Genomic DNA, 13,753 nt, shown 5'->3' on the forward strand with positions numbered 1-13,753 from the left:
TTATTTTTTGCTTATTTAAGCTATAATTTCGCTGAAAGATAAAACATGCAGTGCTATGTTGCAATGTACATAGTACTTTGCTTCCATTAGGAGGATAAAGGGATCCAGTGGTCTTTCTAAAAACTCTAGCAACTCACATGATAAAGCAATAGTTTATTATGGGTAGCTGACCCTAGAAGACTGATGAACAGGGATGAGAGGTAGAGGAGAAGAGAGAACAGGAGGTGGCAAGAGGAAGCAAGAGCAAGAGGGAGGTTGAAGTCATGGTGGATTACTGCTGACAGTGGGAGGAAATGCCAGAGAAATCTTAAAATATTACTTGATAAACACTAAGGCATGCCAGAGAAAATCTCTGGGCACCCGTGACCCCAATAATTCTCTCTTTTTCACTACATTGTTTACAGCCAATAATTTAATCCTGCTTCTTGCTAACAGATATAATGACCTTGGTGCCCTCAGCTAAAAAGAAAGAGTGAGAGAGAGTGAGACAGAGAGAGGTGTTGAGGGAAAGTTTCATATCTTCTCATTTGCCTAAGAGCCAAGCTTGTTGAGGGGTTTGTCATTACAATGTATGCCTCATTACCATGCATGGATTAACAATTATATTTATTTACCAGGCATTGGCCTTTACCCCGAAAGTTTCACTGTAAATAAAGGCATGGTTGGTAAAGGGATATGCATGGTAAAAATGTAATTGGTAAGTATAATCCATATATATATATATATGTGTGTGTGTGTGTGTATGTATATATATATATATATATATATATATATATATATATATATATATATATGTTACGAAGTGGCAGTCGCCACTAGGTAGTTATAGTTAGGACCTAGTTTCTGTACAAAAAGCAATTTTTTACTTGCCTATATCTTTACCGCAGCATGACGAATCTTCACAAACATTTCCCCAAATTTTGACAGTCACGTCAACTGCTGTCTGGAAAGTTTCAGGGTGATCCGTCAAGCGGGGACCGAAAGAAGAGGGGGTCAAAAAGGTACATTTCTAGTGTTAATACCTATTGGGATTTTGAACAGGTCTACAACCCGAACCACTGGACGGAATTACACCAAATATGGCAGAAAGGTAGCACTTGGTCCAGAAATCACCCTTTTTGTTATTTGTTCTAAATCCATTCAGTAGGTTTTGAGAAATTAAAGAATATCCAAATGTCCATATACAGGGATGCAAAGGCTCTGCAAACCCTACTGATCACGTGCTGAGATCTGACTGGCTGCAACACTTCAACAAGGAAGTTTTGGCAGCAAAGTTGGGACTCAGCTGAAGCCAAGCCCCAGGAAAAAAAAGGAAAAAAAAAAGAAAAGGGGCCATGGTAGGGACACCCTGACACCTTAGCTCTGGTGCTGGGATCCCAAAGAGACCCCCAAGAGCAAAAACACATTTAAAAAAAAGACTTGGTGGGAGACGCAACAGATTTGCGCTTGTTTAAAAGCAGGCCCCAGTTGAGCCAGGTCCTGGGGGCCATTTACATTTTGGCAGCCCCAGGGAGCATCACCTCCCCGGGGCCAGTGTTTAATGAAATGCTGGTGGGCTGCTTGCCAGCCCCAGCAGCCCGGGGACCACCACCTCCCCAGGGCTTTAAATAAAATGGATGCGGGGTGCCCGCTCCCCCCACAGCCCTGGGGAGCACCACCTCCCCTGGGACTTAAATAAAATGGATGCAGAGACTGCAACCTCCCTGGTGCTAGTGTTTAATTAAATGCAGGTGGCTGCTTGCACCTCCCCCATAGCACTGGGGATCACCACCTCGCCAGGGCTAAAATAATATGAGGGGGTCCATTTCCGACCTCCGGCCCAGGGACCACCACCTCCCAGGGCTAGTGTTTAATTAAATAAGGGGGGGACACTTGGGCCCCTGCAGCCCAGGGGACCACCACCTCCCTGGGGCTAAAATACAATAATGAGGGAGCTCCGTTTTTGACCCACGACCGCAGGGACCACCACCTCACCAGGGCAATACACAATGGGGGGGGGCGCGTGGCCAGCCAAGTCAGAGTAAACACTTCACTTTCTGCAAGTGGGAGCTGTCAGAAAAGCTCTCACTTGCAGAAAGTGAAGTTTTCATCTGTTTCACTGCACGCAAGTAGGTGTGCAGGGAAACAGATACAAACATTGCTCCCACCTGCAGGGAGCTGCTATTTAATGCAGCTCCCTGCTTTTGGGAGGAATGCCGGCTCCTGCAGGACACAGAGAGTGGGCTAGAACCGTAGGGGCCTTGAGGCTCCCCTGCGGCCCTCTCACTCTCTCTCTATTCCATCCCATAATGGGATGAAAGAGAGATTGTAATTGTAATGGTCTCTCCATGCAATGACTTCAAACAGTCAGAATAGCAAGATGTTTGATAACAATCTTATACTTAAATTTTGAGGCACTGCAGAAAAGGGTCACTTCTTACCTAATAGTAAAGCTCGTGCTCTAACAGTAGGTTGAAGGTTGAAATCCTGGTATCAGTCCTAGTGATGGATCATTGAAGTCTTTTCACCCTCTAAATCTGTGGGTTGAATGTCATAACTTAGACTGGGCACTGCATGGTTAAGGGTCAACTTTGGCCTAGTGGTTAAGGTCTCAGACATGCACACTAAATGTTAAGGGTTTGAGTCTAGGAGTCAGTGGTCATTTCCTGCTTTAGTTTCTTTTCAACTATAAATATTTAAGTTACATATTGAAAGGTGATCTCACTCTTTTTAATTTACAAGAACATTTTCATTTTCAATTTGTCCGGAAATATCTCATTCTAAGTATATCATTCAGGAAAGCCTGAATTAGTCTCTCTCAATCTCTCACTTTCTCTCTCTCTCAGGTTAGGTGGTGAAGGTGGCCAGGCCCTGCGGCCAACCCCACTGCACACGGCTGAATGCCATGCGTGGCACAAGGTTGGGTGGTTATAGGGGGCTGGTCACCCAACCTCAGGCGCGTCGCAAATGCCTGTTCGCAGCGGTGGTTGGATTAATGTATAGTAATGAAAATTACTTTACGTTAAAAAAACATTAAAATTCACTGATAAAAAACAAAGGTTTCAGGGACGGAACAGTTAGGGAATAGAATTTAACAAAACTTAGAAATTCACTTAAAAAAACAAAGGTTACAGGGATGTTATAGTTAGACTCTCATTTTAAACCTACAAAAACATAGAAATTCATCTGTTGTAGCTCGAGTTATCTCAAGTAACTATAATTTGTACCCTAAGGTAACTAACACCCATGCCCTCGCCATGTACTGCTAATTACCCACAAATTACGGCACACATTACATCTTTGATAACATAATTGTTACTAATAAATGTAATATTTGCAGTCGAATTTCTGTCGAAAAAACTGTGCATGCTGGGTGCACGAGTTATAGTTACTTGAGCTAACCCCATCCCCTGGGGCCCAGCCACAACTTAATGGGGAGGGGAGAAATGCAGCCCGCTCCGTGGGCCGATTTCAGCCATGGGGACCCCAGACCCTGGGGCCCAGCCTTAAAATGAATAATTTTATCCTGGGGAAGGGTGGCCGCAAGGGCAGGGAAAGAGATTAAAAGTCTGCTTCCATTGGGCAAGAGCACTTAGTCAGCTTGCACCTGCTGTAACCGAAGTGTTTGTTTTTGCTAGGTGGGAGCTGTCAAAGCTCCTACCAAGCAAAAGCAAATAGCTAGGTCCCGGAGGTGGGATCCCCCAGACATGGCAGGAGCCGGCCCTGGGGGTGGCGGTCCAGAGTGTCATTATTGGCTCCAGGAGTGGGGCACCCAAAGCCCCGGGGAGGTGGTTGTTCCTGGTAAGGGAGGGTCTGCGCGCCCCCCACTCCATATTAAAATAAGCCCTGGGAGGTGATGGTCCCCAGGGCCCAGGAGGGTCCATGTGATGCCTGGAAAATTAATAATTAATGCCCTAGGAAGGTGGTGGTCCCAATGGCCTGGGGTGGTCCGCGAAGCCCCCGTTATAATTTACATGAGCCCCTGGGAAGTGGTGGTCTCTGGGGCATAAAAGTGCCCTAGGAGGGGGGATGTCTGCACTCGGCACTTTATTTTTAAACTCATTAACATGCCCCCGGGACCTGGCCCACCCTGGGCCTTTAGTGTAAACAAGCACAGGAGACCACACTTTTTTTTTTCTAATTTTTGCTGCAAATTCACAAAGAAGTGCTTTTTTGCCCTGGCGCGGTCCTATTGGAACGCCAATACAAAAGCTTGGAGGTCAGGGTATTCCTACCCTGACCCCTTTGCTTTTTTTCTGTTTTTTTGTGGGACTCGGCTGAATCCAAGACCCAAGATGGCTGCCAACACTTATTGATTGAAGTGTTGGCAGCCAATCAGAGCTTTTCATTTCCCTGTACGAGCTTTTTATTCTTTGCAAAGTCGTAGTGGAGGATCCACTGCCCTAGATATACAAATCTGGATTCCCTTAATTTCTCAACAACTACTGAACAGATTTACACTGAATGACAAAAAGCACAATCTAATCTGCAGAACAAAATCTCCCTTTCTGCCAAACTTTGTGTAATTTCATCCAGCGGTTAGGGCTGTAGTCATGTTCAAAACTCCTACAGGAATTAACATATGAAACACAGGTTTTTTGATCCTCTCTTTTTCTTGGTCCATATTGAAGGATCACTCCAAAACTTTCCATTCGCAACAAGAATTATTGGCACACTGTGTTTTTTGGGAGATTTATTGAAGATACCTCAAACGGCGCCAAAGAAATAGGCAAGTCAAAAAACACTTTTCCTATGGAAGGTAATATATACACATATATATATATATATATATATATATATATATATATATATATATATATATATGAAACACGTACCTGTACTGGCCTGTAAATAACCTCCAAATAAAAATTAACTGAACAAACAATAATATATGAAGTATTATTGCTTATAGGAAGAAATCCGTTATACACAATACTTATTATTCAAGTTATACCAATTTTCTAATTTCTTCAAAATATTGCAGGATATATAGTCCACAATCTAATATGCACTTAAGTGCCTACCCACAATCATATAAAATCTATTCCAAAAATGAATAATCCAGTCCTTCAAATACAACAATAAATCATAAGCATCTTGCCCAGTGTACATATTGCCTATATGGAATTATTTAGTACGTAGCACCCATAATGCAAACCATTCTTAACCCCATCGCTGCCAGTCCTTTTTCCCCCTCAGGTGCCACTCCTTCTTTTGGCTATTTGGGGTAGTTAACAATAAGGCCCCCATAACTTTTTGTCCACATGAGCTACCCATGCCAAATTTGCATCCTTTTTTTCCAACATCCTAGGGATTCTAGAGGTACCCCGAGTTTGTGGGTTCCCCTGGAGGAGACCAAGAATTTAGCAAAATTACAGCCACATTTTTATTTTTTTCAGAAAAATGGGAAAAAGGGCTGCAGAAGAAAGCATGTGTTTTTCCCTGAAAATGACATCAACAAAGGACATCTGGTGCTAAAATCACCATCTACCCAGCTTTCAGGAACAGGCAGACTTGAATCAAAAAAACAAATTTTTCAACACCATTTTGGCATTTTACTTGGACATACACCATTTCTATTATTTTTTGTGCTTTTAGACCGCTTCCAGTTAGTGGCAGAAATGGTTGTGAAACCAATGCTGGATCCCTGACAGCTAAACATTTCTGAAAAGTAGATAAGATTCTGAATTCAGCAAAGGGTCATTTGTGTAGATCCTTCAAGGTTTTCCTACAGAAAGTAACAGCTAAAATAAGGAAATATTGAAATTGAGGCGAAAAAAGAGCCATTTATGACCACGTTTTCTTCTATAACTTTTTCCAACTATGGCAGAATGTTGAAAGCAAAATACTGTTACATCTGCTGGACCCTTCTTGTTGCAGGGATATATAGCGCTTGTAGGTTCATCAAGAACCCTAGGTATCCAGAGCCAATAAATGAGCTGCACTGTGCAATGGGTTTTCATTGTATATCGGGAATACAGCAATCCATTTGGTAAAGTATAAGGAGTTAAAAATAGGTTTCAAGGAAACTTTGTATTTCCGAAATGGGTACAAGGTAAGGTGCTAAGAAGCAGTGGTTATTTGCACATCTCTGAATTCCGGAACCCCCATACTAGCATGTGAATTACAGGTCATTTCTCAAATATACTTCTTTCTTACACACTGTCTAACATTTCAAAGGACAAAATGTAGAGAAAGACAAGGGGCAATAACACTTGTTTTTCTATTCTGTGTTTCCCCAAGTCTCTTGATAAAAATGGTACCTTACTTGTGTGGGTAGACCTAGTTCCCGTGACAGGAAACGCCCCAAAATTCAATATGGACACATCACATTTTCACATTGATATCTCACGTGTTTTTTGGAAAGTGCCTAGCTGTGAATTTTGGCCTTTAGCTCAGCTGTCACCTAGGGAAACCTAGCAAACCTGTGCATTTTTTAAAGCTAGACACCTAGGGAAATTCAGGATGGGGTGACTTGTGGGGCTCTCACCAGGTTCTGTTACCCAGAATACTTTGCAAATCTCAAAATATGGCCAAAAAAACACTTTTTCCTCACATTTCGGTGATGGAAAGTTCATGAATCTGAGAGGAACCACAAATATCCTACCACCAGCATTACCACAAGTGTCCCGATAAAAATAGTACCTCACTTGTGTGGGTAGGCCCGGTGCCCGCACCAGGAAATGCCCCAAAATACAATGTGGACACATCACATTTTCCCAAAGAAACCGGACGTTTTGTGCAAAGTGCCTAGCTGTGGATTTTGGCCCCTAGCTCAACGGGCACCTAGGGAAATCTAGCAAACCGATACATTTTTGAAAACTAGACACCTAGGGGAATTCAGAATGGGGTGACTTGTGGGGCTCTCACTGAGCTCTGTTACCCAGAATCCTTTGCAAACTTCAGAATTTGGCACACAACACTTTTTCCTCAAATTTTGGTGCTGCAAAGTTCTGGAATCTGAGGGGAGCCACAAACGACCTTCCACACAGCATTCTTGCACATCTCCCGATAAAAATGTTACCTCACTTGTGTGGGTAGGCCCGGTACCCTCGACAGAAAATGCCTCAAAACACAACGTGGACACACCACATTTCCCCAAAGAAAATGGACATGTTTTTTGCTGTGTCTAGCTGTGGACTGTGGCCTCTAGCTCAACCGGGACCTAGGGAAACCTAGCAAACCTGTACATTTTTGAAAACTAGATACATAGGGGGATTCAGAATGGGATGACTTGTGGGACTCTGACTGAGGTCTGTTACCCAGAATCCTTTGCAAACCTCAAAATTTGGCAAAAAAACACTTTTTCCTCACATTTCGGTGATGGAAAGTTCTGAATCTGAGGGAAGCCACAAACTTCCTTCCACCCAGCAATACACTTTTTCCTCACATTTCAGCACTGCAAACTTCTGAAATATGAGGGAAGCCACAAACTTCCTTCTGCCCAGCGTTCCCCCAGGTCTCCCGATAAAAATGGTACCTTGCTTGTGAGGGTACACCCAGTGCCCGCGACAGGAAATGCCCAAAGTCACAACGTGGACACATCAAAATGATCTATTACAAAACTACCTGTTTTTGCAGGGAGGGACCTGCGATTTTGGTCCCGGGTGCGGCTGTCATCTAGGGAAACCTACCAAAACCAGACATTTTATTAAACTAGATACCCGGTGGAGTCCAGGGAGGTGTGGCTTGTGTGGATCCCTCAACATTTTCTTACCCAGACTCCCTGCAAACCTCAGAAATGTCTTAAAAAAGCATATATTCTTCACTTTTCTTTGTAGGATCACTTCACCGCTCCTTCTGTGATGTTCCAAACCTTCAAACTGTGAAAAGAAATGCCCTTAGGGTATGCTAAAAAGACCCCTCACCCACCAACCTAGTTGGTGGCATGCTTCATCATCGGGGTTTCACCCAAGACACCTAGCTTGTCACAAGGTGTGTTTCGATGCTTGATTACAGCAAAGCAGGTTTTTTCGTTTTTAATTTTACCACACATACTGGTTGGATTTGGCACGAGGGTGAGTGATGGTTCAATAGATCAAATTTTATTAACAAGAGATTTCACAAAAATGAAATGCACTGTTAATAACTGAAAGGCCAAAAAACTGGGCCAATGACTCACAGCTCCTGAGCTGAAAAGCCACAACAAGGCCCCAGCCGCTTTACAGTCTATTCACATGCCTTTCATACATGACATTCACAAGGCCATTCACGTCGCCAGCTGTGGGCCCAGCACATTACAACACTCTCATCAACAGAGAGCGCCATTCAAGGGCCCATCACTTCTATGCAACCACATGCCTGACACAGCAATCACACCAGCTGATGCAGTCTGATGACTGGCATTTGGGTAGCAGTGTCACTATTTACACCGCCAGCCAAGCGCCACTCCATGCACACCACCATCACTTTTTTTTAACAAAAAATAAAACACTAGCTAATTATAACACTAAAACTACAAACACAAAAGCTCTAAATAAATACATAGCAGTAAATGCCAACTGTGAAACTGAACAAAAAAATATAAAACAATATAGAACAGGCAGTTTACACTCCCGATAGTTCTCAATAATTATTTTGGGTGTGGTAACTTCTGAAACAGCCAGCCACTCACAGCCAAGGCTTAGAAGGATAATTGGGGCAGAACATACGAGTCTCCCTCTGGATACCTCTTTGGGCACAGACTCAACATTTCTTAGCGGGAAAGTGTTTTTTGGGAGTGGGAGGGATCTGATCAGGAAATGGGCGATCTTTCAATCTAGCCACATCCTCCACCACTGATACTCTAGGAACTCTTGCCTGTTCCACCACAAAAAGGCTCTCTATCACTGACTCCTGAAATTTAACAAATTTCATCCTTGACTCAGGGTAACAATCTTTGAACACAATAAAAGCGTTAGAAGTTTCTAAATGGAACAAACGTATAGCCACATTTTTATACCAAACATAAGACTTACAAACAGCAGTGTAAGGTTCCAACCTCTGATCTACTCTATCAACACCACCCATGGGCTTATTGTAGTCCAAAATGCACGCAGGTTTGCACACGTCGGCAGCCTGACCCCAAACAGTCACATGGGAAGTATTCTCATCAAGGATGGTAGTTAGCATGTAGTCATCCCTCCTGTCTGCCAATTTCACAGCTAGCAGCTCATCATTACGCAAGGCACTGCACTGTCCCCTCTCAAGGTTTTTACACACAGGCTCCCTTCGATAGCCTTTCTGGTTAGAGTGGATTGTGCCACAAGCAACAGTGTCCACTCTGAACAATTCCCTGAACAATTGCACTCCAGTATAGAAGTTATCTAGGTACAAAGGGAGACCCTTGTTAAACAGTCATCTACAAAGTTCCCACATACTGGAATCCCTAACAGTGTAACCCATAAATTATAAACATATGCTGCACTTATTTCAGACACCATATACATCTTAATTCCATACTGTGCCCTCTTGCTAGGAATGTACTGCCTAAAAACCAAACGGCCCTTGAACAAGGCCAAAGACTCATCTACAAATATTTCTTTCCCTGGAACATAGACCTCTGAAGACAGATCTACAAAATAATCAAGGACAGGCCTAATCTTAAAAAGATGGTCAGAATCAGGGTGATCTTGTAGCAAGGCTAAAGCAATGTCAACAAAATGCACCATCCGAATAAGAAGAAGCAAATACCGATTATGCGTCATGGTTGCAGGAAATATAGCTGTTGTCATCAAGGGACTAGTAGACCAATAAGAAGCCAGTGACGGCTTGCTTATCAACCCCAGTAAAAAAGTTAAACCCAAGAATTTTTGAATCTCTTCCAGATTTGTGGGAATCCAGTGGGTAGCTCTAGACTGGGGCCTACGTCTGGCACTGTTGTCCCTCAAATACTGCTCAGCATACAAATGAGTCTGCTCAACAATCTCTTCCAAAAATACTGCGTCCGTAAACAACTGAAAGAAATTGATAGGCAAAAAGTTTTCCGTATTGACTCTACACCCTGGGAGACCAGTAAAGGCAGGCAACTCTAGCTACTCTATGTTTGGAGCAACCCAGAGTTCATGTCTTCCAATGGTAAACCTTTCAGCCCTAGGCTGCTGCACTATTGGCACATCAGAGTCCTTCTCTAAAACAATCCCTTCATCTGCCATGGGAGTGGGTTCCTCATCAGAAGATTCCTCTCGGGCAGAAAATTCACTGCAGAATCTTCACTTCCTACTCTGCCTCAGATGCAGAGTCAGTCTCATAATCATGGTCAGAAGACAACTCAAAAAGCAAACCAACAAGATGCTGAGCGGCGGCTAGCCATGATCCGTTCTAAGAAAAATAACTTGACAAATGCGCCAACAACAACCAGCACTGTCTAAAATAATTAACAAAGTGTGGCTTTATCACAAAGAGTTATGTACTCAAAAACTATACTACTTACTTGCCTGAAAAAGATAAATTCACCAGCAACTACCATGCACAGCCACAGCAATCACCAATGATATCCCACTAAAAAGAAACTTAGACATAAGACAACACAAATATCATTGTGCACAAATCGAAGGACAATTTCACACACAATCCTGCATTTAGTACACCACTTACAAAAATGTCATTCATCCATGGCAACAATACTCATTTCAGGTAAATTGTTTTTTCTTACCTAAAACATGCAATTATGTAAACTGCAGGTCAACCATTGCCAAAACCACAAGGAGTCACAGCAAAGGAAGCAAAAGCTTTGAACTAGTACAAAAAGGAGAAATGAACTGTTATAATCGCAAATGCAAGTACTTTGCCAGTTGAAAAACACCCCACCACCAAACATTTAGAAATGTTCCCTGGTGTTTAGTGATTTCAGATGGGCCTGAAAAAAACTAGGCCTATCTACCCCCAAGGGAGGCAGAAATGGCCAACTGTTGTGTGCCCCCTTCGGGGGACGATCCTTGCCCATGGGCCTGCCCCTACATAAAATCAGAAATGGCCATTAGTCAAGTGCTCCCTTTGGGGGGGGGAAACCCTTGCCCAAGGGTCCCCACAAAAAAACATAAAACAAAATAATCCATTTTGTCTTCGTGGCTTCTGCCCCCCTTGGGGTCAGATGGCCCTAAAAAAATAGGCCAATCTGCCCCCAAATGGCGTTAAACATATTGCCCCCCAAATGAGAGCAACCCTTGCCCAAGGGGCCACTCCCGCTACATTTAACTGTCCCAAACAGAATCCCTGGTGTCTAATGGGCATGAAATGAAAGCATTTCTCTTCCGATCGGGGGTGGAAGCAGGCAGAGAGGCATCAAAGCAAAGGAATGGCCTTTCCTTTCCTTTGATGTCTTGCACAGCATTTCTGCAGCCCGATCATGAAGAGATCGGGCTTCAGAAATGCCCACTAGACATGAGGGATTTTGTTTTGTTTTGAAATAGAAATGAGGGGAGCAACCCCTTCATCCAGGGTTGCTCCCCAGGGGTGCAATTTTGTATTAGGCCCAGATCAGCCTATTTTAATTAGGCCGATCTGCCCCCAGATGGGACAGCAGCCACTAGGCACAAGTTTTTTTTTTTTAGAGATAAGGAGTGACCCCTTAGACAAGGGTCGCTCCCCTAGGGGGGCATTTTTATTTTAGGCCATTTTTGCCCATCTTGGGGGCAGATCAGCCTATTTTTCTTAGGCCAATCTGCTCTCAAGGTGGGCAGAAACCACTTAACACCAGGGATATATATATATTTTTATTGACTTTATGCTTTTATGTATGGGGAGTGACCCCTTAGGCAAGGGTCGCTCCCCTGGGGGGCAAATTGTATTTAGGCCATTTCTGACACCCGTGGAGGCAGATCAGCCTATTTGTATTAGGCCAATTTGCCCCAAAGGGGGCAGAATCCACTAGACACCAGGGATAGGTCTGTGTGTTTTGTTTGTGGGGCAGCCCCTTGGGCAAGGGTCGCTCCTCATGGGGGCACATTACTGTTGGCCATTCTGCCCCCTTTGGGGGTAGATTGGCCTATTTCTGTAAGGTCCATCGGCCCCCAAGGGTGGGAGAGAGCCCGCCAGACACCAGGGAAGATTTTCTTTTTTTAAAGTGGGTGGGGGGGCCCACCCACGGGGACTAAGTTGTTCTGCCCACCGGTGGGCAGATGGGGCAATTACCCTCAAGCCACTCCCCGGGGGACAGATGCAAGGGAATTAACACAAATAATGGGGTGGTGGCTACCAACCAGTTTGGGCATGGTTATGCCCCCACCCCAACTGAAGAGGTAACAGCTCTCCTCCCACTCACTAAAAGATCTTATCCCAACTGCAAACAAGCAGTTGATTATTTTGGGTTTTGATTTTACATTTGGGCCATGAGAGTTTGTCTCTCAAAATCGTTCCACTTGGAACGGTGAGGGCTGCACTTTTTGGACTTTGGGACACTGCCATGTAGAAAAATCAACTAAAACTAGACACATCTGAAAACTAAACATCTAGGTGAGTCCAGGGTGGTGTCCTTCACATGCACTGCGCACCATTTTCTTAGCCACAATCCCCTGCAAACCTCCAACTTTGCTTGAAATCACACGTTTTCACCACATTTTTGTGATAGAACCTTCCGGAATCTGCAGGAATCCACAAAATTCCTACCACCCAGCATTGTTGCATCTATACCGACGAAAATTCTGCCCTACTTGTCAGCCTAAAACTGCTTTTTTTGCAAACTGCCCTTTTGGACCCGCTGTGGTTCCCCCTCAATTTCGACATGTTTGCGGGCACTAGGCCTACCCACACAAGTGAGGTACCATTTTTATCGGGAGACCTGGGGGAATGCTGGGTAGAAGGAAGTTTGTGTCTCCTCCCTGATTCTATCACTGAAATGTGAGAAAAAAATAGTTTTTTGCCAAAAATGTAATGTTTGCAAAGGAGTCTGGGTAACGGAGCCTGGTGAGAGTGCCACAAGTTACCCTATTCTGGGTTCTCTAGGTGTCTAGTTTTCAAAAATGCACAGGTTTGGTAGGTTTTCCTAAGTTCCGGCTGAGCTACAGACCAAAATCCACAGCTAGGCACTTTCCAAAAAACAAGTCAGTTGTCAATGTAAAAATTTGACGTGTCCATGTTGCATTTTGAACTGTTTCCTGTCGCGGGCACTCGGTCTATCAACACAAGTGAGATACTATTTTTATCAGGAGACTTAGGAGAATGCTGGGTGGAAGGAAATTTGTGGCTCCTCTCAGATTCCAGAACTTTCTGTCACCAAAATGTGAGGAAAAAGTGTTTTTTTGCCAAATGTTGAGGTATGCAAAGGATTCTGGGTAACAGAACCTGATGAGAGCTCTACAAGGTACCCCATTCTGAATTTCCCTAGGTGTCTAGTTTTAAAAAATGCACAGGTTTGGTAGGTTTCCCTAGGTACTGGCTGAGCTAGAGGCCAAAATCCACATCTAGGCATTTTCCAAAAAAACAAGTCAGATTTCAATGTAAACATGTGATGAGTCCATGCTAGTTTCCTGTTGCAGGCACTAGGCCTACCCACACAAGTGAGGTGCCATTTTTATCGGGAGACTTGGGGGAACACAGAATAGCAGAACAAGTGTTATTTCCCCTTGCCTTTCTCTACATTGTGTCCTTCCAAATGTAAGACAGTGTGTAAAAAAGATGTCTATTTAAGAAATGGTGTGTAATTCACATGCTAGCATGGGGACTCCGGAATTCAGAGATGTGCAAATTACCACTGCTTCTCAACACCTTATCTTGTGCCCATTTTGAAAATACAAAGGTTTCCTTGATACCTATTTTTCACTCTTTATATTTCACCAAATGAATTGCTGTATACCCG

The 13,753-nt window shown here is 43.7% G+C and overlaps 1 protein-coding gene across 1 annotated transcript in view; it reads left to right on the top strand.

The window, feature by feature from the left end:
- ADAMTS16 (ADAM metallopeptidase with thrombospondin type 1 motif 16) overlaps positions 1-13,753 on the top strand; it is a 757,015-nt gene that overhangs the window by 692,272 nt on the left and 50,990 nt on the right. The gene's annotated exons all lie outside the window — the stretch shown is intronic.

The sequence above is a fragment of the Pleurodeles waltl genome, chromosome 2_2, assembly GCF_031143425.1.
Source record: "Pleurodeles waltl isolate 20211129_DDA chromosome 2_2, aPleWal1.hap1.20221129, whole genome shotgun sequence".
Classification (NCBI taxonomy): Eukaryota; Metazoa; Chordata; class Amphibia; order Caudata; family Salamandridae; genus Pleurodeles; species Pleurodeles waltl.